This window comes from Vidua macroura, chromosome 14, assembly GCF_024509145.1.
Source record: "Vidua macroura isolate BioBank_ID:100142 chromosome 14, ASM2450914v1, whole genome shotgun sequence".
NCBI classification, from domain to species: domain Eukaryota; kingdom Metazoa; phylum Chordata; class Aves; order Passeriformes; family Viduidae; genus Vidua; species Vidua macroura.
This window is the reverse complement of record NC_071584.1, coordinates 8,037,184-8,062,417: the sequence shown is the minus strand read 5'-3', so window position 1 is coordinate 8,062,417 and position 25,234 is coordinate 8,037,184. Positions and strand designations below refer to the sequence as shown.

The following is a 25,234-nucleotide window of genomic DNA, read 5'->3' as shown; positions in this document are numbered from 1 at the left end:
ATTAAAACCCTGAAGGAGAGAGAAAAATAGCAAAGGAAAGAGGAAAGGAAAAGATGCATACTTCAACTTGCACTGACAACCTCTCATGTGACAAGCATTAAGGGACACTTATGTACTTTCAACCCACATTTGATTTGTTACGAGGCTTTTGGCTCTGCTTTGTGTCAGTTAATTAGCTCCCGAATTCCAGATGACAATTTGAATAGCGGATTCGGTGCATGGCCTGATGTTATCTGCAGTAAGCACAATCTCCCTGATAGATCCTGGCTGTACATGCACACATCCACACACAGCCTGTATGTACAGATGCTTACATACAAACACACATATTCCAGCTGTAACAAAGAACAGTTAATTCTCCTATCTCTGGTGAGAATGAATTAAATCTCCATAGAGCTCCACTGCACTTGGAAGATAACCAAATATCTACAACTTTTGCCTTTTTAGCTCAGCATGATATTGTATTGAAAGCTTCACACCGAGAGATATAATGAGGAATGAACTGCACAGTGATGAGGCTTTAACAGTGTATAAAGTCACTGATTTCTGAGTGAAACCACAATTACTAATTTGAAGCACCAGCTAATTAAAACCACAGCTATGTATTTAGCCTCTTGTTATACCTACTGCAGTTTATAATTATGAGGACCTCTTTATCTACTCAATTAAAGTTCTTATGATTCAGGCAGGTTGTGTTTGAACCTGCAAGCCCTGTGGAGAGCACAGGAAAGCATATGTCTGTCGCCTGATGACTCCATGTAGCCTTACACTTATACACTTGTTTTTATACAGTCAAGGAAAGAAAAAAAGAAAGACATGCCACAATGAGATTTCTAAATAAAAAATATGAATTAATAATTGGTTTAAGCAATTCAAGACCACTCAGACTTGGACTGAATAAGGCTTGATTATGGCTTGTAAATTGAATGCAAAGCCACCTACATAGGCTGAGCTGAATGACTGCCATCCACATTTTCCTTCTACAAATTAGAAGGCTGAAAATATGCCATATGTTGTTTTATTTAATTTAATTGTTTATAACACCTCCTGATGGACCGACATCACTAACACCAGGAGCAAGCTCCAGAACACTGTTATAATCAATGCTGTATTTTTGCAGAAGGTAGAGTACTGTTTGCTGGTCTCCTGAGGGAGACAGAAGGGAAATTGTTGTAAGGACAGTCACTTTTCTATTCTACACATGACCACATTGCTAATGTAACACTGTAAATCACAAGCAACCTGTTCACAAAAAGGTGAAGGGGGGAATTCCTTTCAAATGCTAAATCAAGATTATAATCCACAAATACAGGAGTAAGTGAATGCAAGCTGTTTCCCAAACTGGTACCCAAAGATGAGGCCAAGGCTGATTCAATCTCTCCCCATAGCTCTACTGGAGTAGGGGGTGGGGTTAACCCAGAAATAATCCAGCCCAGGAGCAGTAGGAACACACTTTATTTATCCCTCTCATGGGGGATCTTTCCAGAGATTTCTCTGGCAGTTTGACCCATAGACTGTGTGACTCTTCAGCAAGATCAGGTCATGGTGAAATTATAAGCCCAGTCTCACAGACCTAGTCTAAGCAGGATTTTACATCCTGCATATGCAATATTTGCTATGGAAGCGTTGCCATCCCAGGACTGCCAGCATTCACTTCAGAAAGAATTATTCATGAAAGTTAGAGCTGCATTTTACAGCTTCCCAGTGGCTTCCACGGCCTGGGGTTTCAGGGTGAAATCCCAGGAACGTTCCAATCAAACAATCTGGCCACTGAACACAGAGATCACAGAGTACAGCACACAACACATCTCACCCCTCATGTGAGGTTACAGCATTTTGTTATCTACAAGCCAGCTCAGGTCACAAGCATGCAAAGTATTTAGGAAACCAAGTGAGACATTATGCCATATCCTATCTGAGTAAAAGCAGAAATGACCCTAAGACTACTAAGATATGCTTTATGACACATTACAAAACCACAACTTCAAAACCTATGAAAACAGCACTGGCATAATTCAAAGTGGCATAATCACTTTAAAAGACATTAACTTAAGCTAACACAGTGTTTAGAATGTTCACATTAAAAGTTTGAAAATATAGTATTTTCCAATACAGCACAGTGAAGTATTTATCTTTTATTGTGTTTATGAAAGATTTTTTTTTTCAGCCACCCAAGAGGTGAGTACAAAGGCACACCTCAAGCCCTACACCCCAACAATGTTTACAGACTACAAAACTGTGAGAATCCATGTTACAACACAAGCAAACCTTAAGTAAATTGTTACCTCTACTTCAATCCAAATCTCACTCTCATATAGTTTCTTGTAGTAACAATAAAAAAGAATAAAATTAAAGCTGCATTTTGAACTTCTTACTGGCAGTCACAGGGCAGCCTTAAGTGTGCAAAGTATCTATGCAAAAGGAAGTGGTTGTTCATCCTGTCAAGTCCATTACTTGGTTTATTTCTCTGCAAATGTACTTTTGCTATGACAGTGCTTGACACGGTGCTGATTGTGGCTACAGGAAGTCAAATATTGTAAGATCATACACAGATTAGGATAACAACTTATTTGGGTTCTGTGTAATTCAAAGAGAAATGCTGATTAGATCTTAAGGCCGCAGTGCACTGAGAACCTAATGGGATGCTCTCCAGAAATTCTTAATGCAGCCACAATGCAATCTCTGGGACTTATGTTTAATTTTTAGCTTAACTAATGTTCTGTGAAATACAGATATGCGATTAGTGGTGAAGGTGCCAGTGAAAACTATAGTCAGATACTGTGAGGAACATCAGAGTTCAGTTTGTCTCACTTGTATGAGAAATACTTCATGACGCCTCTAAAGCCAGGAGAGCAGGATATGACAATACAGGCTTTCGTAAACATTTTATAAAAAGAGATACAGAAGAAAACAGCTGTAGGCCACAATATTCACTATATCCAAGAGGGCAGCTCCCTAGACACAACTATTACATGACAATGTGTCACTAGAGGACAATAATGCCATTTAAATATGTTAGCTCTATTGTTTGGTTACCACTTATTAGATTAATAATTGAATTTGAATGGGGAAGCCTGTATGTAAATCTGAGAAGATCAGGAATGGTGAGCAGTAAGAATAGTACAAGAGCACATGAGACCACCAACCTACAAATTACCAGTGTGGTGGATATGGTAGAAAGAATAGCAACGACAACTGTAATGTTGTTTTGGTATGCTAACATTGGGGCAAAATGCATTTTGAATAACAGCACTGGATATTTAATGCTTTGCAATCAGAACAGCACTCATCCATTTGCCATTCTTCTCAGCTACAGGCACAGCGTGGGGACAGTGGTGAGCTGCTGCCCTGTGACAGGCCAGGTGCTCAGCCTGTGGGAGTCTGCAGGGTGTCAGCAAGGACAGCAGAACTGCAGCTTCACCCCCACTGCAGCTCACGGTGGCTGGAGGGACAATCCAGCCCAATCCCTGGAGAACAGAGAAGAGGAGGAAGTGGCTGAGGCAGAAGGAGGTTCTATCAAGGCAAAAGATAACAGACACACATAGGTTTTGGACTAGAAGCTAAAAATGTGGATCTGGCGATAAGAGATGAAAGTCAGATGAGCGCTGGCTACAAAAAGAGAGCCAGAAGGAGAATAAAATTTGGGGCACTGGAAAGTACAGTGCTGTCATCTGCGGTGAAAGTGAGAGGATGTGGTGCAAAAGATCTGGAGGAAGAAAAAAAAAAACCTTTTACGACAGACTGCAACAAAGTAAGAGGTTATAGGGAAGAGTTAAAAGAAAGCTGATGAAATGAGACCAACAGCTAAAGGCTGAGCCCTAGCGTTTGGGGCTTATTTTCAAAGTTGTGCTAACTAAAGCCACAGAAGTCTCCCAAGGCGTGGAAGACTAGCAAAGAGCCTGAAAGACTGGAGAAGGAGCAGAAGAAAGAAGTTAGACCAGACAAGTTTGAAGGAGTAGTCTCTGTGATATTAAGAAAAAGTAGGAGAGAAAAATGATTAAACATCTCATGTTGCAGACAAATCACGAATGAGAACAGAACACGGCTCTGTTGACTCAGTCAAAACAACTAGAGCCCAACAGGGAAAGAATCAATAAAAAAGCAGAAGCAGAGAGGCTTTATAGCAGTGACAGAATAGATCCATGAGAATAAATTAATGACATTCAAAAAAGCCAGCATTTATCTGCAATTTAAGGAAGACGTAGTTGCTGTTCTCAATAACATCTCAATTCACAAAAATGCACACTACATCAAAACAAATATTTCCCTGTAGTAGTTCCACCCCTTTTAAAATATCAGATATGCCCAAATGATGAAAGAAGTTCTCAAACTGAAATGTTTGTAATTTGTGGAAGCAAAATATAAACACAAGCTTCTAAACTAAGACACAGTGGATATAAAATGATATGGATTTGAGAACTGAAAGTCCTTTCCCAAGGTTGCTGCTTCATAGTTTTTACTTTGCCCATGAGTACTCAGGAAGTTGGAGAAGTAAACTCAGAAACTGGGCTTCCTCAAAAACTAACTCATACAAGGTATTAAACATGCCAAATCAAAACCCACTCATGAGTATATGTAACTTGCAGGAGAAATCCAGCTCTGGTCAATGAGGATATGCTCAATGAGGATAGCCCCCATGCTTCAATACATACTTGCTTCTCCACACCTGAGCAATTCTTCTTCAATGCAACTTAAAAGCATAAGGCAAAAAGCATTTCACCTGGCAATCAAACTAGGTGAAAGACTACTTCTAACAAATACATTACAATTGGAATTCACGTCTACGTTACTCCAGTTTTATCTCACCGTAACTCCACTGATTTCATGTAAAAGCCGACTCTCTTCCTTCATCTATGCAGATTCTCCCAGTATAAACAGTGGTATTTTAATGCATTTATTCCAAATGAAAAAAGAAAGAAAAAAAGAAAAAGCAGCCTCAGGTCTTAAATTTCATAGCAGGTCATAAAATGTATTAGGTAAATGAGAGGAATTTCAAAATCTGATATTTAGGCAGAAATATGACCAACTTAATGTATCTTCCCTGCTGATCTGAAGTCTTTGTTTCACTAATGATAAACAATACAAGCACTACCACACTTAAAATAGCAAAATCCTTCTTCCTCTGTTTATCACCACTGAGCTTACATCTTTGTCCTGGTAATTTTCCTACTTGACAGAGACAAACCAAGACATAGCAAAGATGGCTTTGCAAGTTCTTAGTATCTTTCATATTTAATGTTTATTTTAATGTTGTCTCCCTTTTCATAGCATGAATATCGTTACTGAGAGTATCTAGCACAGAAGATATCTATCACTGCACTTCAAGATAAATGATTTATTTTAAAATATAGAATATTCTGTCTTTGATGTTCAACAGTTCTGCAGAGAAACACTTGAGATGGTCAATGGTTATCTATCTACATGAGCTAAATCTCTTCACAATTTGCATTAAAAACAATTCAATTCCTGTAGCACATTTAATAGAGAATATAGAAGATTAAAGCCCCCAAAGAAAATAATGCCCAAGAGACCCCGGGGTAAATTATGGAAATGTAAGCTAGGGGTTTGGTTAGTATTCGTCATATTCCTCATTCTTCTTAGTTATTCTCACATGTACCAAGCACCTAGAAAATGTTATTTTTACCTCAGTTTTCTCCTGTTTTTAGTACTATGCAGCCCCAAACCTTTCCTGAACATGAATTTGGAAGGAACGATTCTGGGGGAATGGATGGCAGAGATAAGCTCCTGGATAGTAAGCATATAAAGAATAGATGAGGTTTCAAAGGGGAGCATTTATTGTTTCCTGTATCATAGCACATTGTCTTTCAATATGATTAGTTCTCAGTCTGAGTTATCAAAAACTGGGATGAAATAGAGCGCTTACGCAGTTATGCTTCATTGATGTCAGCTAGGGGAGCATGAAAATCTCCATGAAGTTGGGTAATTGATGTGTAAATCAGAGCTCAATCACTCTGTAATAGAAATGGTCCCACTGAAAGTATGGTTGTTGAACAGTATGGCAGAGGGGTGGGGAAGGAAAGAGAAACAGAGTCAAGACTTATTTATTAAAAAATATAATAACTGGCAATTTACACAATTTTCTCTTCAAAGGAGAAGTGCTGTCAGAGACATTTAAATGCAAGCTGCAGATCACTGCATTTGGGTACCCTTATTCGGTAATAATTAACTGTTTCTGTTTTATTAAAATGCTTGGGGACACTGTTATGGATATTTAAAAACAAATTAAATGAACATGTTCATCCTTTGAAAGGCAACACGTGTAAATGACATCAGCAATTGTAATTTGCTTAACAATGTGTGTTCAAGGTATGTTTTGGAGTCATATTACAGTCTTCTTGTCAGTTCAAATTTGCAGTATGACCAACAAAAGCAAAACTGAAAGAAAAGAGGGGGAGGGCAAAGGAGACTAAAGAGAAAAATGGTTATAACCACATCTTCAGAAGGACATAAAAGACAAACAGTCATTAGAACATCAGTCACATAAAACAGCTTTCCAACATGTGGTATTTCTAAGAGTAAACATCTGATTCATGAAAAGAGCTAGCTAAGATAACATTATGGGGTTATTTTTGTTGTAATGTTTTTTCTTTAAAGAAATGAATGCACATTGAGGTGTTGATACCAACCTCCCAGAAACACCTGGAATCCAGTATTCTAGTTATGACTTGCAATAAACTACTGATAAACTCTAACAAACCTACATAAATGTGAAATTAAAGAGCATTTTTGGCATCAAATGAATTACATTCAGGACACTAGAGCTCGATTAGGAAACTTTATTAGATGGGTAATGTGCTGTGACTCTAAAGGGACTGATTACTACAAGGAGGTTGAATAGGAAAAGAGGTTCAACCTTTATTCTCAATTTCATTGCCTGCATTTAACAGAATATAACATATTTCTAAATGTTTTTTGGTTTGGGGTTTTGTTGTTGGTTTTTTTTTTCTCTTTTTTTTTCTATTCAATTTGTTCCAGGATTCGATGTTTCTACAAAATTCACTGAAGGCAGTGAACCCTGGAAGCCTTTGCCAAAGCCTGTACTGTGTTTGAGAGACACCTCTCAATGACTTCCTCACTGCCATCATACTTCACATGCCCATCAGCACCAGCACTCTGTGTATTAATGTACTACGGGTGAATATAGTTGTGTTTAGCTGCTGTGCATTATTCTTCATACACATTAATAGCAAATGTGGCATAGTACTGCTACAAAGAGTATATTTTACATATATTACTCCCAAGACATAACACTAATTTGAATCAATAAAAACCTTCTGACAGTGCTTGTTACAGTCTGTTTTCCTTCACCTGAACACCTCAAATTGTGAAATATTCCTTGGAAATGTCCATTTATTTTTGTACATGTACCATTTTCAAATATTAAAATGCATTTTAAAGTATAGACACTCAAAGTCTTTAACTTATCACTTAATGTGTACAGATTGAATTCGTACACCTAAACCAAAAACTATTTCGGAACTCTAGTTTTGTCTTTATCTTTTCTCATTGTTATAATTTAATTTTTGTTTTAATACTGGCACTCAAAACTTCCTGGGGACCTGTAGGATGCTTTCTTAAAAATGGAGTCCACATGTTTGTATTTGCTTGAAACTTTGGCAATGATCTGCAAGAGATGGAAGAATAGACAGAAATAAATCTTGTCTTTCAAAAGAGTCACAAAGCAATCACTGATTAACACAACCTTTGGGTACAGATGAATCAGCAGAATCAACTGCTTGGGTGTTTTATTGCAGAAATGCTTCTGTGTGCTCCTACAGCTCTAATAAATGCATTCATTTACTAACAGGCACCTCTGCTCCCTTGAGCATTTTCACATGCTGTGCAGCTCTTTAACCACATGTTCTTAAACTTAACATGTGCTGAAGAATACCACCACAGGAAAATTAACAATTCAGTAGGATGACTATTTCATTCATCACTTTTAGACTGAGGGAGAAGTTCATGCAGGTCTCAGTGTGCAGTGCACACATACAGGCCGATTCAGACTCCAGCGCACAAAAAATAGTACTGTAAGCCTAATATAATTTAATTGCTTGTTATTTAGGACATTATCTGGCTAAAGAAATTATCATTTATATAAATTATTCTTCTCTCAATTGAAATCCTGTATAATTGCCTCCATGTGTTTTGGTAGAACCAGAGGAAAGGACAGAGATGATCAAATAAATTCAAGGTCCTCTCAATTTAAATTCAAGTTCAGCTGCATCCCCTTTTCAATGCTGTTGTGAAATATATTGCTCATTTTGGGCACTACCAAGTTGCAGGAAATGCAATGGTCTTGTAGCTTCATAACATTTAGCACTCATCAGGATCAAAAGAATATAGAACATTGCAAACTCAAAATTTTCAGCCTTCTTCCACCAGACCTTAGAAAGCCTCGCAGAAACAAGGTGCCTGTTACATACAGCTTAGGAGAGAATAATAATAGTTTGTGCTTACTTTTCCTAACTATATTCAGAGTCAGCAGGTCAATGGATTATCATCATCCTTGGCTTCTAGTGAGGAAGATAATCTGTAACAAATACTGTTCGTGCCTTCAGCAAACATGTAATGTTTATTCCTCATTTATAAACACAGCATAAAATATGACAAAATAATTTAACCAAACCAGCACAAAGTTCATCAGCATTGCTGAGGTTTACATCCTCTATAAGGGCATAGTTCAACTTCAACTGATGCTACTGGCAATTTTCCCAGTGAATTCAATGAGGGCTGGATGGGACCAAGCCATTTAATAATGACAAAAAAAGCCAGGTCTCAAAACGCAGCCAGCTCTAAGCAGCAACTTCTTGGTATAAACTAAATTTTCTGTTATATTCCTCATGCTAAAAAGAGATTTTTTAATCCAGTGTCAAGAGTTTAAAACTCCTAAGTACACATCAGCACATACCAGAACTTCTATGGTCATTACTTAAACCTGATATTAACTGCAGAGATTTTCTGCTTGACAAAGGTAAATAAACAAAATGTATGCATGTCTTTAAAAACAAACAAACAAAAACCAAACAAGCAAACAAAAAAAAACCACCCAAGAAATCAAGCAAGATACCGAGTAAGTTTCCTATTGTACTCCACAGGCCATTATCACCTTGAGCTAAAGACCACGTATATATAAATATACATATTTATTTTGTTTTAGTGGTGTCATAGATTGTACACACGAACCTCAACCAGCTGACTGGGGAAAAATCAAATTTGCCTTTATACCACAATGAGGTACACAGACACGCACACCAGGCCACAGATCACACACCCTGTCACAGAGAAAAGGTAAACCAAATGTAACATTCTCCCTGAAAAAAACAACGCCCTTCAATTTAACTGGACAAGGGAATGCTGTGCAATTAGGGATATGGTATGTAGGTCTTACGCAGGTTTGAAATATGTTCTGGGACTTGAAAGCTAAAAATGAGCACTTAATATTGTAAAATACTTCTTCAGACAGAGTAAAATCATAACAAAATGTTATTTAGACTGGCTAAAACTACAAACTCATGCCTGAAATTACTTGAATTTTTAAGGTGGGTGTGATGCAAATGATTATCCCAGTACTGCAGTTCCCCAGAGTCAAAGAGAAACTATATCCATCTCTGCAATTATGTTTTGAATGTGTTTGAAACCTCACATCTGACTTCATGAATGACTGAAATATCACAATGAAGAAAACAAGGCCACTTAAGGCCAGCCTTCCAGAAGGAGGTGAGACCAAAGCTCTGTTTAACCCACTGCCTCTGACAACAGGCACCAGGCCCAGGGCAGAGAAGTCTCCAAAATACTGCCACTGCCCTGAGAAAACCTGGGCATATGAAGCTGTGTGTTAAGTACAAAGGAGCAGCTGTATTTATATTTAGCATCTCTAGAAGACTCTTCTCCAAAAAATGCTATGGCAAGGAGTTGTACAACTCATCTGAAAATCACCGCCTTAACTCAAAGGAGGTTTGCTGCTCACATCAGTTGATTAAAAAAGATTCCTGAAGATTACTGAACACTTGAGAAGAGAACTCAAAGGTATTTTTGAGGGGCACTGACACTTACTACAGGCAAACAGAGAGGAAGCTCCTGTGCTCTTTAGTCTCTGGAGAACCTCAGGTGCACATTCCACAGCACTAATGATACCCTGCACTTTTAACACCAGACACATGGGTTACTGCATCCTGAATAACAGTTATTTGCACCCCAAAAACCTATTTCTGTCCCTTCTGCTGTCAATCAGCAAATGAGTATCACTTATTTTCACAACATGAACACAATGTGATACTTAACAAAAGTGCATCCTATTTAATTCCCTACCATCAACCATTTGTCTAATAGAAATATTATACTAGGTAACATGCACAGATTAAAATGCAATGTAAGTTGAATCATATTCATTGGAGGCTGGCCAACTCCAGTACATTTTTGTATTTAATAATAAAACAGTCTAGTGTAAAAATATGTAAACTAGCTTCCATCCTGCTTTAATATTCACTTAACATGAGAAGAAAGGGAATGCAATTTTGTTTAAATATTAAACATTACATTTCTTCTTTTGATTATTAAAGTATTATTAAAGTTAAATGAAAATGTGTTTGCAACCTCCTTCCTCTGAAGTCTTACAGGTCACTGTTATCACTAATATTTTGTCCCTCTAGCTGGTTTCTTTGGGGATCTTAAAGCACTTTAGGAATCAGATCAAGCCATGCCCAATTACACCTCTGGGATGGAGTAACTACTGTCAAGCAAAACAACTGAGGGAATGAAAGTTTAAGTGAGGTGATGACAGTCATTCAAGAAAAAATGGCTAAGGAAAGAAAACTGAGGAGTCCCAGCTCCCAGACATTAAACTTTACCCTAAGACCAGCTGTAACTTGCAACCCTTCATCCACCTTTCAGCTCTGAGATGACAACCACCAAGTTGAAATTTAAGACTATCTAACACCACCACATAGCAAGGAGGAATTATCTTTATGTGCCTTTCCAGAACACTGGGTCATACATTGTGAGACAAGTTTTCTCCTGCTGAATGTCACTGGGAGAGGTCAGAAAGGATGTTCTTATTACATTTGCTGGAAGGATGGAGTATATCAAATGATTTAATTTTGTGTAGTGCCCCACTTACTTTGACAAACTGATACTGCACAGGGCATAATGTCATTAGGTGATTAAAGTACAAGAGCACTCAGCTTCCCACCTTCTTTCATAACAAGAGCCTGTGAGAGCTGTTACAGCAGGCTCAGGACCAGCAAAGTTGTGGCTGTGGAGGCAACACAGACCCAGGAGCATAGAACACCAAACTCCTCCTCTCAGCAGGAACTCCCATCCTGGCAGCAACCAGAAATAAGCTTCATAGTCCTCCTGAGAGATCCCACCATCCCCTTGGGCTCTTGCAGCACTTTCAGCCCTGGCAAGAGCCCAAACCCATATGTGACCTTCAAGCATCCTCTGCCCGGCCCTCTGATCCCCACAGCAAAAGGACAGCAAAGTACTGACAGCAAAGTGACATGACACGATCATAAGGATATTATGTACTTCACTTTTCAGCCTTTTTGGCATTGCCTTTGAAAATTGCAAATGTTGAGTTCTCCTCATAATGCCAAACGTATTAAAACCTCAGAACTCACGGTAGGAAATGTGTGTTTTGTCACACACGCCCTTTAAATTTATGTTTTCTTTCATACAAATATCTAATGGGGTTTGAATAAAATAAAATCTGCACATTGCCATGTGGAAATTAATTTTAAAGAACTGTTTGTCAATTTAATTTCACTGATAGTAACAGACAGATTTATGAAGCAATTAACTAAATATTTGTTTTTTTCACATTTCAATTCATTATAGTAAATTAACAATTTTCCACTTGAAAGTCTTGCACTGCTACACTGAAAGCCTAAATAAAAAGTGTGTATTTCTGTTGGTCTAGGAAGGATTCTCTCATTTTCACAATGTGGATTATTCTCCTCACATTAACTTAATATACTGTATATGTAATTCAACCCCTCTCATTTCTATATTACCACAGAACCTGTCATTCTTTAAATGCCAGTTTCAAGCAACCAGACATAAATAAAGAATAATTACAGCTCTAAAGCCAGTGTAACATCTGCTCAAGAAAACAATCCTACAGAGTGGATTTTATTGCCACATAACACCCACCTACGATTGAGACAATCCGAGAGACAAAACCAAGGCTGCTGACAGGTCCAGCCTGACCCTGAGCCGTGATGTCAACATCAGACTACGAGCCCTGACAGAGCCAAGGGAAGGAGCAGAATGAACTGAGCCTAATGTGATGTTCAACACCAAGTAAAAAGTTCACCCTTTCCTCTAAGGGGTATGTATAGCCCCATTTCACATCTACTTTTACTTTTTCCGATGATTTAAACATCTGAATTAATGATTTCAGCTCCAAGGAGGTCATCTGGCCATGGCCGTGTGGATCTCTAGCATTGCTGGCCAGATATTAAACACTTTAAGGAGCAGTCATAAGACAGAACTACAGCTTTATGTTCTTTTAACTGGTATTGTACCAAATTAATATCAGGAGGATTATACTCTATAAATATAAAAACATCAGCTCATATGGCTATTGGATTCTTTTCTCTCTGTGTCAGTGTTTCAGTACCTGAACAGAAATAGCCTTGGTCCCACCATATCTCAGCTCCCTTATGGAGAGCAGATGTGTCAATTCTTACTGATCTCGTGGGTTTCTGTCATGTCAGCTCATCAAAGATAAACCCTCTTGAGGGAACTCTACCTACTACATTCCTCAATTCTGCACAGATTCTGGTTAAGTATTTCCCTGAATAAAACATAGCTTACTTTTTAAAAATCATCCTGTTAATTCACTGGATTACAACACAATCACATCAGAGTATTAGTCTAAATAGGATTTTGTAGTCAGATCTGATCGAGAAGATTTAACATTTTACAGGCTTCCATCTCATAATGCTGACAGAAATCATCAGGCAAAGAGAGATATTGGGACTGCATATCACACCAAACGATGGAAACCACCCCTGGAAACTATCAGATAAATCCCCCTGGTTTTTTACTTTATTAATATTTACAAATTTGGCAACAAAGGCTCTCCTGACTAGTTCAAAACAATATGCAAACACTGGTTAAGCAGTTAATTGCCATTAGCAACATGTATTGAGAAACCCAGACATGCAGAAGTTAAAGAACTTGTTCATGGCTATCGGATGCATCAATGGCAGCAGCAGGACTGGAACCACTTCCCATTGCCCATGTCTTAGTCCTGGTATTTACAGCTAAATTAACCTCCCTTTTCAATGATAAGGAGTTACTATTACAGCATCTCTATTTGCAATACCTGCCAGAAAACATAACCTCCACTTTTCATGTTGCAAGGGTTTAAGCATAAACTGAATGTTTACCATAAATACTCTGTTTATAGTGGTTTTCACTTTTTAGTTGCATTATCACTGACAGCAAAGTAACACTTCAATTTTAGCACTCAGGAGGCTAATAAATATCAAATTAATAAAATACTAACAAATGCAAAATACTCCAAGTGGCTAGTAGAGAGGCATTAATTCTTGATAAATGGTCCATACATTATTATTATTTGTCAAGTTTTTAAGCACTGCTTAGTATGTCATCAATCTACCAGGTTAAACAGATGAAATAAGTATCAGCACAGTATTTGAGGATCGTTAAAAACACAGACAACAAATTGGAAATGCTCTTTATCTTTTTCACTTAAAAAAAGAACAATCAAAAATATTAAAAAGAAAAAAGATCAGTAAATCAGTGATCTAAGTACAGGGCGTTTTCTGGAGACTAATGATGGGCTGGGATAGATGGCCCTCACTTCTACTTTAGGTTATCAACTCCTCCCACACAATCATTAATTTCCCAGGAAATGCCTATTGCTTCAATAACTTTTGCTTAAATAGATCACCAGTGAGAGGAAAAAAGTCATGCCACTAGAAATGAACTACTGTAGAGCCTCTGAGCTGCACCTACCATAATTTGCACATAAAGATTTTACAGGTGACTTGCAAAGGCCATTTTAATTGTATTTCCTACTCCTCCTTTTTGCCCTTAGCATGATAATAAAAGCAGCCAGTGGGCAGATTTGTGATGCTCTCTCTAAGTTTGCTGAGAATGTCTAGAAATGTTAAGATGCTTTTGTTGAGCTCTCATCCATTAAAAGGTGCAGGATACTGAGCCTGAATTAAAAGCTTCTAACAGTGGCTATTTCTGATAGATGAAACAGCATTAGGCCCCTTAACTAGAAGGGAGGGGAAAGATGGGAGAGAAAGAGAAAATAAGGTTTCAAACCCTACTTGAATAGCAAAATAACTCCTAAAAGAGCATACTCCAACTCCTTAATCTGTTTGCAAGACATATTTAATACCAGGATGCTGTGGAGAGCCCCTGTATCACTCAAGTTTCATTATCATTACAAAATATAGCAGAATGCCTTACAAGTTTATTATCATAAATAATTAAAACAAAACTATCCTTATGGTACGAAATAAATGAACAAAGTACATTATAGAGTGCATTTCTTCTGTGTTTTATAGCTGTTTCCTGGCTCCCTACAACAGAAAATTCTCGAATTTGCAATCACTCTCCTGCTCATTAGTCCAAATCAGGAAAATTTTACTGCAGCTGCCTCAAATGACTTGTTCTGTCAAAAACAGGACCATAAGTGCTCTTTACTAGTTGCATATGCAACATACTTTTTTTGTGATAAATCAGAGTTTGTGATATGCAAAATGTTAAAAGAAAATCAAAGCATAGGATTGATTGCTGAGAAAAAGAAAGAAAAGAGAAAAAGAAATTCTACCTCTAAAACTGACTGTCTGATTTCTAATTACAAAAGTGTGCTAAGGTACAGATGAAATTATTAAATCTCTGCAATACTCACGCTAACAGTTTGTTCTCATAAGCTTGAAAGTGTTGGGCACACTCGTAATCTTTGAAGTTTTGCTTTGTTCCTTTGACTTATTTTATGCAGGTCAAAGATCACCATCGCTGCACATATCTGTCACTGAAGGATAATAACACTACAACTCAGTTTGGAATCAGGCTAGGCTGGCATGTTAAACCAGCAACAGACACATCAATCTTGCTGCTCCTGAAGACTGCGAGTTCAGCGCCGGGAGAACCTCAACTAATGATAGTTACTGGTTTCTGCATCTTGATGCACCAGGTTAAGTCTCTCTTCTTTTGAGCAGTCTGTCCTCACGGACAAGCAAAACATGCCAGGAAAGCAAATTATCCTGCTAATCCAGCAAACACTGACAGAATCCTACTGGAGAGCAGCAGGATTGCAAAGAAACATGCAGAGACCTATGGCAGCAAAAAAGAGCTTTCCAGGGAAGACTGAGAAAACAGAACAGTCATCAGCAGTTGGGTAATAATCATAATTTGTGAGAACTGGAAATAGTATTATCATTTCTGTAGCAGCATACAGCATGAATTACTGGAGCTTTCCTGCTGTCTGCCAAATAACTGATCAGCACCAGCCAACAGGCAGGTCAGAATATAATCCCTGACTCATCAACTGGAAGTAAATTTTCTAATCTATTACTTAACCATGATAAAGAGCAGAATCATTTTTATTTTTACCTAAGAAACTAGCATGCAATATGACTATATAATGCATTTACCTGCCAGTCCTTTGCATACAAGTCCAATTGGTACTTGATGAAATTCCAGTCTCTGTTTTACACTTACATATAAATTCGATCAATGCATGCCTGTAACAAAATGCAGCCATAATCTTGGCCCACAATGAAACTCACCTGCCATGCTAAACAGAAGAAGAATTTTATACATTAAGACAATGGCATTTCTTAGTGCCAAAAGCAAGGGGAGGAGAGGTGATGTTTATGTTCAGTGTTCATACCTCCACTTGTCAACACACGGCTTGGTGTAAAACATCAAAGAGGATGCCTTTGCTGAGGTTTTTTTGGTTGAACTGAGCCAGATTTCTGAACAGGTATATATGTATAGGTGTGTTTACACTGCACCAGTTCCTTGAGAGCCATCACCTTACACTTCACACTTCCCACCACAAGGACTACCAGAGGGGGAAGTTTAGAAGAAAGATATCATGTAAAGATCATACATTCAAGTGTTTGACAAACCCAGGAGGCAAATAGGGATCTTTTATATTGGAACTGGTATGGCATTTTAAAACAAGGAGAGGAAAAGTGGCTCAAAGTTCAAGCAATGACTGTAATGGGCTACAACCTTCTCTTACAACGTAAGAATTGAAATGGCAAAAATGGCAAGTACCATATTCCAATGTTTCTATTCTTTCTATCTCAGGCATACCTGAACAGTCTTGTGGATCAACTATCCCTCTTTTGTGCATCAGAACCAAATCCCTCAAAAACAAAGTGGGAGATCTCTGTTGACCTCAGCAAACCCTACATCAGGCCCTACTGCAGTAGAAGGATGGCATTATTTTGCAAAGAGACAGTACTTATCAAAATCACATCAAAAACATACTGTAACACAGAAGAATAAATGATTTTTAATCAAACACAGCCTGTATTACCTTCTTTACACAGATATTTCCATTGAATCACTGTTGAGAAGGGAGGTGAGGGGAATCTCTTTGCCCTCAAAACTCCCATGTACTTCTATTCCCTTGTGAAATTCTGCACAGAGCAGTACTCTAGGGAGCCAACTACAGCTGTGTTACAGAAGAGAAATAGCTAGTACAGCTTCCTATTTACAATAAAAAAATTTTGCACTTAAAATGTGGAACTAGTAAGAGAGAAAAATATGATTAATACATGTAGGATTTTTTAAATGAGAAACTCTGAACAGAGCCATCGCCAGCTACTCTGTAACCACAGCACATAATGGTTGAAATTGTTACTGATGCTGCAGAAACAAAAAAAACCAAAAAAAACCAAAACAAAACAAAAAAAAATTAAAAATTGAGAAATAACACCGAAGTTATTAAAGCCAGTTTGATGCCACCAATAGAGCTGACCTCAGATTCGAACAAGCTGCTGGTATGTTGGGACAGAAGATGAAATACCCTTCAGGAGTTTAAATTCCAATCTCAGCTGAGGAGTTTCTCTTAATATCAAAGTAGCTTCTTAGGAAAGCAAATGAAGTACATTACCTCTGGTAATGGTAACCATTTACTCCTTGAAAAGCCTTGAGAGAGCTCTCACTCAGGATAGCCTATGTTTTATTAAATCCTTTTGCATAGTTTTATTTTCAGGTCATATAATCTGAAGGACAAAGTATTCGCTTAAACTTTTTAAAGTATTCTGGTTGTATCGAAGATTAGTTTTTCTGATTCTTCAATAATTCAAGCTTCATCCTAACTATGTACCATGTTTAAATGTGAGCAGCATTAAATCAGAACACCGTCACACCCTATTTCCGTTGAATCCCAAATGTTCAGCACAAACAAATCACTGGCAAGACAATCAACATTAAGACCTTGCTAAGATCCTAAATTATTCACATTTGTTGTTTATACTGATGAAATATTATATGATAAAAGGATTATTAAAAATTATTTAATTGCATGGCATGAGAACATGGCCACATCTGCCTATAGGCAGTTATTTTTCTATTTAGAAAATGTGAATCAGAAAGAGAGAATTGGATATTACCTCAACTTACTGGTTGACAGTTATATAAAATAATATACTATTATTTGGTACAATACTTGTGTCCTAAAATTATACAGAAAAGTTCTACTAATAAACCAGCTAAGTGGTGCATAAAAATGCCTTATTTTACAAAAGCAGATTATTACATATATTTATTACATATATTTAAAGTAACAAATAGTATATATTATTTTAAAATAACCCTGAAAAGAATTTAAATCATGGGATCATCAAGATGCTTTTACTGGGAACCTCGCATCATCACTTTAATGTTAATTTTGGCATTATACAAAGCATAGAAATTTTACCCTGGACATCAGAGGACAAGAGACCTGATCCACACAGTTCGAAACTGGAGCGTGATGGCAAATATGCATGACTGAGGCACCAAGAAGGAGAAGCAACTACAGTTTAGCTTGAATTTCTGCTAATGACTGAGAAGACAGGGCTGCTTAGAAAAACTATGCTTGACAGAGAGCTACAGATTCCCCTCCATTTGCCAGATGAAACATGCTGCTTTGTTTTCCTTCTTCATCACGATGTACCTCTCAATCTTCTCAATAGGACCGAACAATTCCTTATACTGAACTGCTCAATCAAACAAAAGTGGGCCTCCCCTGCTTAGCTGGCTTATTCCCCACCTCCTCTAACGCTTGGAAAGGATTCAGACAAGAGCTACAAGAGCGATTAGAGCGCCTGGAAAAACTTGCCGTACAAGGAGAGACTACAGCTCAGTCTATTTGGTTCATAAAGGAGAAGGTTAAGAGGCAACCTGATCACAGACTATGAATACTTACACAGGAAAGAGATTGCAGAGAGCAGATGGGTATTTAATCTAGCAGAAAAGGGTGTAACAAGATCCAGTGCTTGGAAGCTGAAGCCAGTCAAATTCAAACTAGTTTATGCAGCATCCGCTTTCAATGATAACAAAATAATAACCATTTTAAGAACTTAACTAAAAAGCAAGGAATCCACAGCCATGTGCAGTTTTTACACAGGCATTGGAAATATTTCTTAAAGGTACATTACAGCACAGAGGGTTTGGCACAGGCCCTGGTAGGAGGGATGAAATGAAACCTCAAGCTAAGCAGCCCTGAAGACATACTCCTGGCCTGAGCTGCAGAGAAACTCAGACCTGTTTATAAATGGCTTCATCCAACTCCTCAACACACATCGCAGGAACACAACAAAACCACAGGACCAGAAGTTTCCAACAGTGACATTAACAAACTTGTACATAGGAAGATGCTGAAGTTCTAAGCTATGACACAGAAAGAAATTTGGAAAGGATTTTAGGTTTAAAAAAAAAAACAACCCAAAAACCACATAAAACAGCCTAGCAGACACAAAAGATACAAACTGATGCACTTGAATCTACCACTGCCATATTAATCCACGAGACAGCAGTTATTCACATAAGTATAATATAATCCACCAAAATATAGATTGGGCCATCCCACTCCACCAGGCAGCCCCTTCTGCAAAAGCAACAGCAGGCACCCATCTGCAACTGGGCCACAGTGCTGGTACATGAGGCCCTGTGGAAAAGCTTTGCACAGCTCCACATCTTCCTCAGGAAGGCCTGGAAAGACTTGTTTCAGGCAGCAATGCAATAGTTAAATATTACCGAGTTGCTAGGAAAAATACCATCAAACCCGTTTATACCTTACCGTATTTCCACTCCATTCAAACTGTATTATGCTGCACACCATTTCATCACTTCACAATGCCACAAACTACCTTTTAATGCAAAACAAAGCTTTTCAATGTAAAGCCCCATATTGTAATCCAGAAGAACTTTCCTTATCTATTTCGACAGCAAATCTTTAGTGGCAACCACATGTTATTGTGTTTTAGGGATTGAGACTTTTGTATGAACATGCTGATTGTCTCCTTGAGACATATATAATCAGCATTTTGTGCCAAGAAACACTTAAGCCAACAGAGACTTATACCATTCAGAAATGCTGTTGGAATTGAAAATGTATATTTTGGCTTATTTCCTTAATTCCTGCGATAGCAGGAATTTCTTAGGGTTTTTTTATGATTTTATTTTAACTTCATTCTCTTCTCAAACTCTCAGAGACTGAACAAAAAGTCAAAACACATGTTCTGAAAGAAAGGAGCTATGCCAGGAAAATAATTCATTCTGATACACCAGCACTACCTACTACAGATCCCTCCTGCCATAGGGACATCTACCTCGGAAACTCCTTGGTCACCTCTCTGCCTGTGTCCGTGGCTGAAGAGCTGTGCCTATACTCACTCACAGGCAGCTGTGAAGGTGGAAAGGAATGCACTTTTTTAGATAAGTGAGTGGGTATGAATCTTATCCAGGAACAGAGCAAACACTAAAGCAAACAAGTGTCTATTTGTGTGTTTCAGCAGCTCCCGAATGTCAGTTAACGGCTCGGAGGAGTTGCAGGAGTAGCGTGTTCAGTATTCAGAGAGCATCCACCACATTTGCTGCAACAGATATTTTTAACTCCCGTTTGCTCCATATGTAGAATGTGCAAATACACAAAAGAATGTCTTAATTGGTCCTGCTTTATATAAATGAATAATGGGCTAAATGGGTTGAAGTGAATGTCATATTTATCTCTCCACTGAGGAAAGACATGATGATTCAGAAACAGTGAAGCCAAGAGGATTCAGAGCTGTACTCACAAGTGGAATATATATCTCCTGTCAATACATTATGTATTCCATTTCTACTACAGCCCCCTAAAGGCACAAATAGAAAAAGAGAAGCAAAATCTAAATGTTTCATTTCTGCTCAACATATATTCTTGGATGTGAGAGGTTTTTATACTTGCTTTCAGGACTTAGGAATCAAATCTCTGGAGCTCTTTATTTTACTGAGTTTTTGTAAATACTAAACTCTCCAGTGTTAGTTTCATCATTTGATATTGCCATTGCCAAAAAATACATTTTATATTCCTAGGAAGCAGAGGCACAAGTAACAAAAAAGAGACCTGAACTGCAGCTGCAGCACCTCTCCAGTTAAGCAGAGACACTTCCTACTAGGCATTGGAAAGCAGGTCAGGAAAACAAAAATCTTTAAAGATTTGGGGTTTTATTTTCCTGCTTACAAGTTTCCACATACAACTACTGATTAAAAAAATCTATGTAAAGAACATATGCACTTTACATCGTCCTCTTAAAAATACAAGCATCACCGAAGAGCTCCAAGAAAAATAAAAAGCATGGTGTGGAAGACTGTGCTGATATTTTGATTCTGATGATTCTGGAAACTGATATTTTCAAGTCCTGCTGCTCTGGTTGGATTTAATAATTATACTGAGCAGAAAGCAAGTCTCCTCTGCACTCGCCTTGCCAAGCAGGGAATCACTTTTAGGGCTGCTGGAGAAGTGGAACATCTCATTTCCATTAATCTGGCTCATAGCTTCAGATTCCTAGATGGCATTAGCAGAGCACCACTTTCAGCCAGAGTGGAAGTTCAGCCTTGTGTTTAACTCTGCATTAACTTGAGCATGACAGAGTGAAAATGCAGGAAAGATGGCAAAAAAAAAATCATCTGGTAATACTTTTTCAGCAGAAGAAAAAGCTTTACAAAATGTATAGGTTGAGTTATTCCCAAAGCAGTGTTTTGTTAGTAGCATAGCTGTGCATACATTGCTATGGCTGGAGGATCTGCCTTGCCCACGGCAAGTAAGGTAAAGCCTCAGGCACATGCAATTTAAAATTCATTTTTACTCTAGCAGACAGCTTCAGACCAGCACCTATGTTTATTTTATAAATACAGCACTCTCAATTTGCATTCCTGTAGTCCCTAGGAGCTAACACTAAAACCATCTTATGCTTGAGATGTGTTTTAGAAAATAATGCGCAATTGTGTCTTTAAAATCCATCAGCATAGGTTGCAAAGGATCCCTCTGAGTTCCCACATCAGTCCAAACCTGCAGGAAATTCCTTCTGGACACACCCATTAGGAAGTGACATTGCTGGCAGGAGGTATTTGTCAGATTGTGCCCAAGCCAAAAAAACACATCCCTCACACTGTTGATTTTAAACATTGTTTCTTAATTAGAAAGAAAAGAAGGCCCTCCAAACTTCAGTAATTCTTGTCTCATCAGTTACTAAAGGTGAGCTGAGGTGTGCTATCTGGGACTCCCACACAAAAATTGTGGGCAAACAACTTACTGTTGAATTTCCCTCTTCTTGCTTCATTTCATTATCCCAGTACTCACATTATCCAATATTTAAAAATAGGTAATTGTCAGTAATAACTGCTCTTGACAAGGTAAACTATCTGCTTCTTTCAGGAGTTAAATTCAGATGGATGGTTATAAAGCTGACTTATATCTTACTCTTGCTAAAACAACAGACCACAAGCTGCCCTCAGTCACCTATGGACATGTACTGCCATAACAAAGGACTACCAGGTATAACCAGATAACAGAATTTTGGCCTAAATACTATTGTCTTGATCAAGTGATTAGTTCATTTTGTACATTACATTATTCAAATACAGCTGAAGGTCTTCAAATCCTACCAACTTCCATATGAAGACAATTAGATGTTTTACCTCACTGTGACTTACAAGTGGGAACTGTAAGTTGCTTCTTACAGTAACTATAAGTAACTGTAAGAAGCAAAGAAATGGTCACCTCTAATGAACTGCTTATTCAATTTAGTATAATATCAGTCATGAATAGTTTTGTTAACATTTCAATATTCTTCTTTTTGAAATATAAACCTTGGACAAAAAGATACAGTAGTGTCACCTATTGATTTCCATATAACGGGTTAATAAGTAACTAGAGTTGGTAAGCATAGAAGATACCATTATCCAAACACCATTTACAAATGACTCTTGATTTCTAAATTAGAAGAATGCCTGACACACCACAGTTACCTACATTAGCCACCAGATCACCCCAGTTGGGTTCTTAACTATAAATAGTTGGATAGCATGAACAAAGGTCAATGAGTGAATTTACTGCTGGATGACTCCATAAATTGCTAATTCAGAACACCTAAAGCCCAAGCTGTACCTGCAGGCATTTGAGACAAACAGTATCACAGTCTCAATAACAAGGGAAGACAAGTGAAACCTGGTCTGCTTGAGTGTTTGACACAGATGCTTCATTTTTTGAAACCTTAAAGTATAAATACTATTGCAGAATGAAAATGTGCATTTACTGCCTCAGGGACTAATAAAAAATATTTTGCTAACTACTGCAGAAATGTTTAGAACAATTAGTCACAGGTAAACACCTCAAAGAGCTCAAAAATTAATTTGGGTTTTCATCTGAACAGATGCTCTTAAAAACTATGAATTGGTATTTCAGGGAGTAAGCTCATACATGTTGACATCTACTAAAAGCTAGCTTGCTGTATCAAGGAAAAGAATATAAATTAAAAGGACAGGGTATCAAAAAAGTTATTGTGTCCAAAGGACTTGGACATGACAGTGCGGATTTGGATAAGTCCCTAATTGGTTTATTCAACCATAACTCAGATACTGAACAGTTTCAACTGCACTTCATATGCTCAGCTCTGAGGCTCATGTTCTTATCAAGATGCATGAGCCTGAGAGGTCTTTGACATCCAAAAAACCCTGGATACTAATCCAAGACCAGGAGTGCTCAGTATTTAACAATTACAACGAATTAAAAGCATCTTTCTTTTTTTCTTTCTTTCTTTATATGGCTATGTATTTGTTGAAGGTGAGGCAATAGTTTATTAGTTTTAATCCATTTCAATTCCCCTGCCTCCATGAAAGCCGAGGCTGAATTCACAGGGTATCAGTCAAATTGCCTTACTGCTGAAGACCATGGCAGGAAAGCTCAGATTGAAAGAGGAAGCCAAAAAGAGGAACCAGGAGATACACGATTCAGCCAAGGGTGGTGTACAACAAAAAAAACTATTGAAATTCCCAAAATAATATCTGGTTATTAACTGTACTTACATTATAAGAAAAGACATTATGTATGCTGATGGGACTTGAGATGCTTATAATCCCTTGGAAAAGCAACTCTCTCCAGCTCTGCATTTGGCAAGAAAGGAACATATAAGCAATAGGATAAGCCTGGCTTGTGCTCTAGCACTCTGTGCAATATTTTCTTCCACTGTTCCATCAGCAATTAATAGTGCCTTCAACTTCATTAGTTCATTAGAAATACAGTCAAGAAATTAGGTGGCAGCAGTCTACACTAAACACTCAAAATTCCCTTGCACCGAACAACAAAGAGAGGAGCCCCAAAAGTGAATCATTTCAGCCTGAAATGTATCTGATTGCCTATATTATTCCATGGAGAGAGTCCACAGAATCAGACAATATAGATTCAGCCATGAGGCCCTATAAGAGGAGCCATGCCCCAAGTCTAAGGAGAAATTTATTCCAAGACATAGAAGAAAATGCACATTTTGGAATATTTTCCTGTAAATAGTTCTCTATGTCCCTATGTCCATAAGCACCTCCAGGTCCTTGTGTGGCCTGGCAAATTATCAGACCAACAATTTGTTTCAGCAGCTGGTGAAATAAAAGGTTTTAAACCACTCAAAATGCTAACGGACAATGATGCCCTCAATTTATATCTCTCACTGTGTGAAAGTCAGGCATTTGTCTCATTCTTAGCTCTGGCTCCATCGTGACATATTTTTATGTACACTCTAAACACATCCATACACAGCCAAACTAAAGGTTTTTCCTAAGTAGCACTGGCTCTCCATGAATTAATTCCCATACTGGGAAGCAGTGCTGCAGGTCTGTCTCAAACAGAACAACATTTGCAGCGGAGTCCAGCTGCCGCAATCTACCCCGTGCAGATGGACTAATACATTCCTTCATGGCTATTATCTGAGCTGCAGGGCCAGAAAGCAGGGGAATGTGTAACAGACTGAGCTCTTGCCACATTGTGAGAAAAGGTAAATTGTCAACAAACATTTCCTACATCTGATATCTTTTGTATGGAGAGCTACGCTTTTAATAAAGAAGCAGCTGCCACTGCTGAACGATTAATCAATACTGGTAAGCTGACATCTTAAGAACTTGCTGAACTAAAGCTTTTCTTTTCCTCCTGCATTTACAAATAAAGTGCTCACTATTTGACTAAAGCCTGTCTACTTGACTGGAAAATATCAGAGTCCTATTTAAATGACATTTGCAGAGAATGAGATTTTATCCTGGTCGCTGCTCCTTATCGCTAATAATAACATCAGATTAGTGGATTTAGGCCAGCCAAGTAGCAATGCCTTTTCTGATCCCTTCTTAAAGCAGCTCTTTCCATCTGTCTAGCCAAGCTTTCCTCTGCTTGTACGGGCCAACGATTAAGTCTTAAATGGAGCTTCAATTGATACCATGTGGGATATCTATACAGAGGTTCATTGTATTGCTAAATTCCAGCCAAGACATTTATCAACTCTGACTACTGCTTACTTCAAAACGGCAAAACACCTGGATATTTCCAAGTACAAATATTCCTACTGTGTTGCCTTCTCAAATAAGTACAATAATTAGACAATCCAATTTCAAAAACGCACAATTTGCTAAGATCCTCCAAACAAGATACAGGATCAGACACCAAGCTCATTTCAGATAGCGTGACTCAACTAAGTACTGCAGA

At 38.0% G+C, this 25,234-nt stretch overlaps 1 protein-coding gene across 5 annotated transcripts in view; it reads right to left on the bottom strand.

Annotated features, from left to right (window-relative positions):
* Positions 1-25,234, bottom strand: part of AFF2 (ALF transcription elongation factor 2) — a 359,389-nt gene that overhangs the window by 249,597 nt on the left and 84,558 nt on the right. The gene's annotated exons all lie outside the window — the stretch shown is intronic.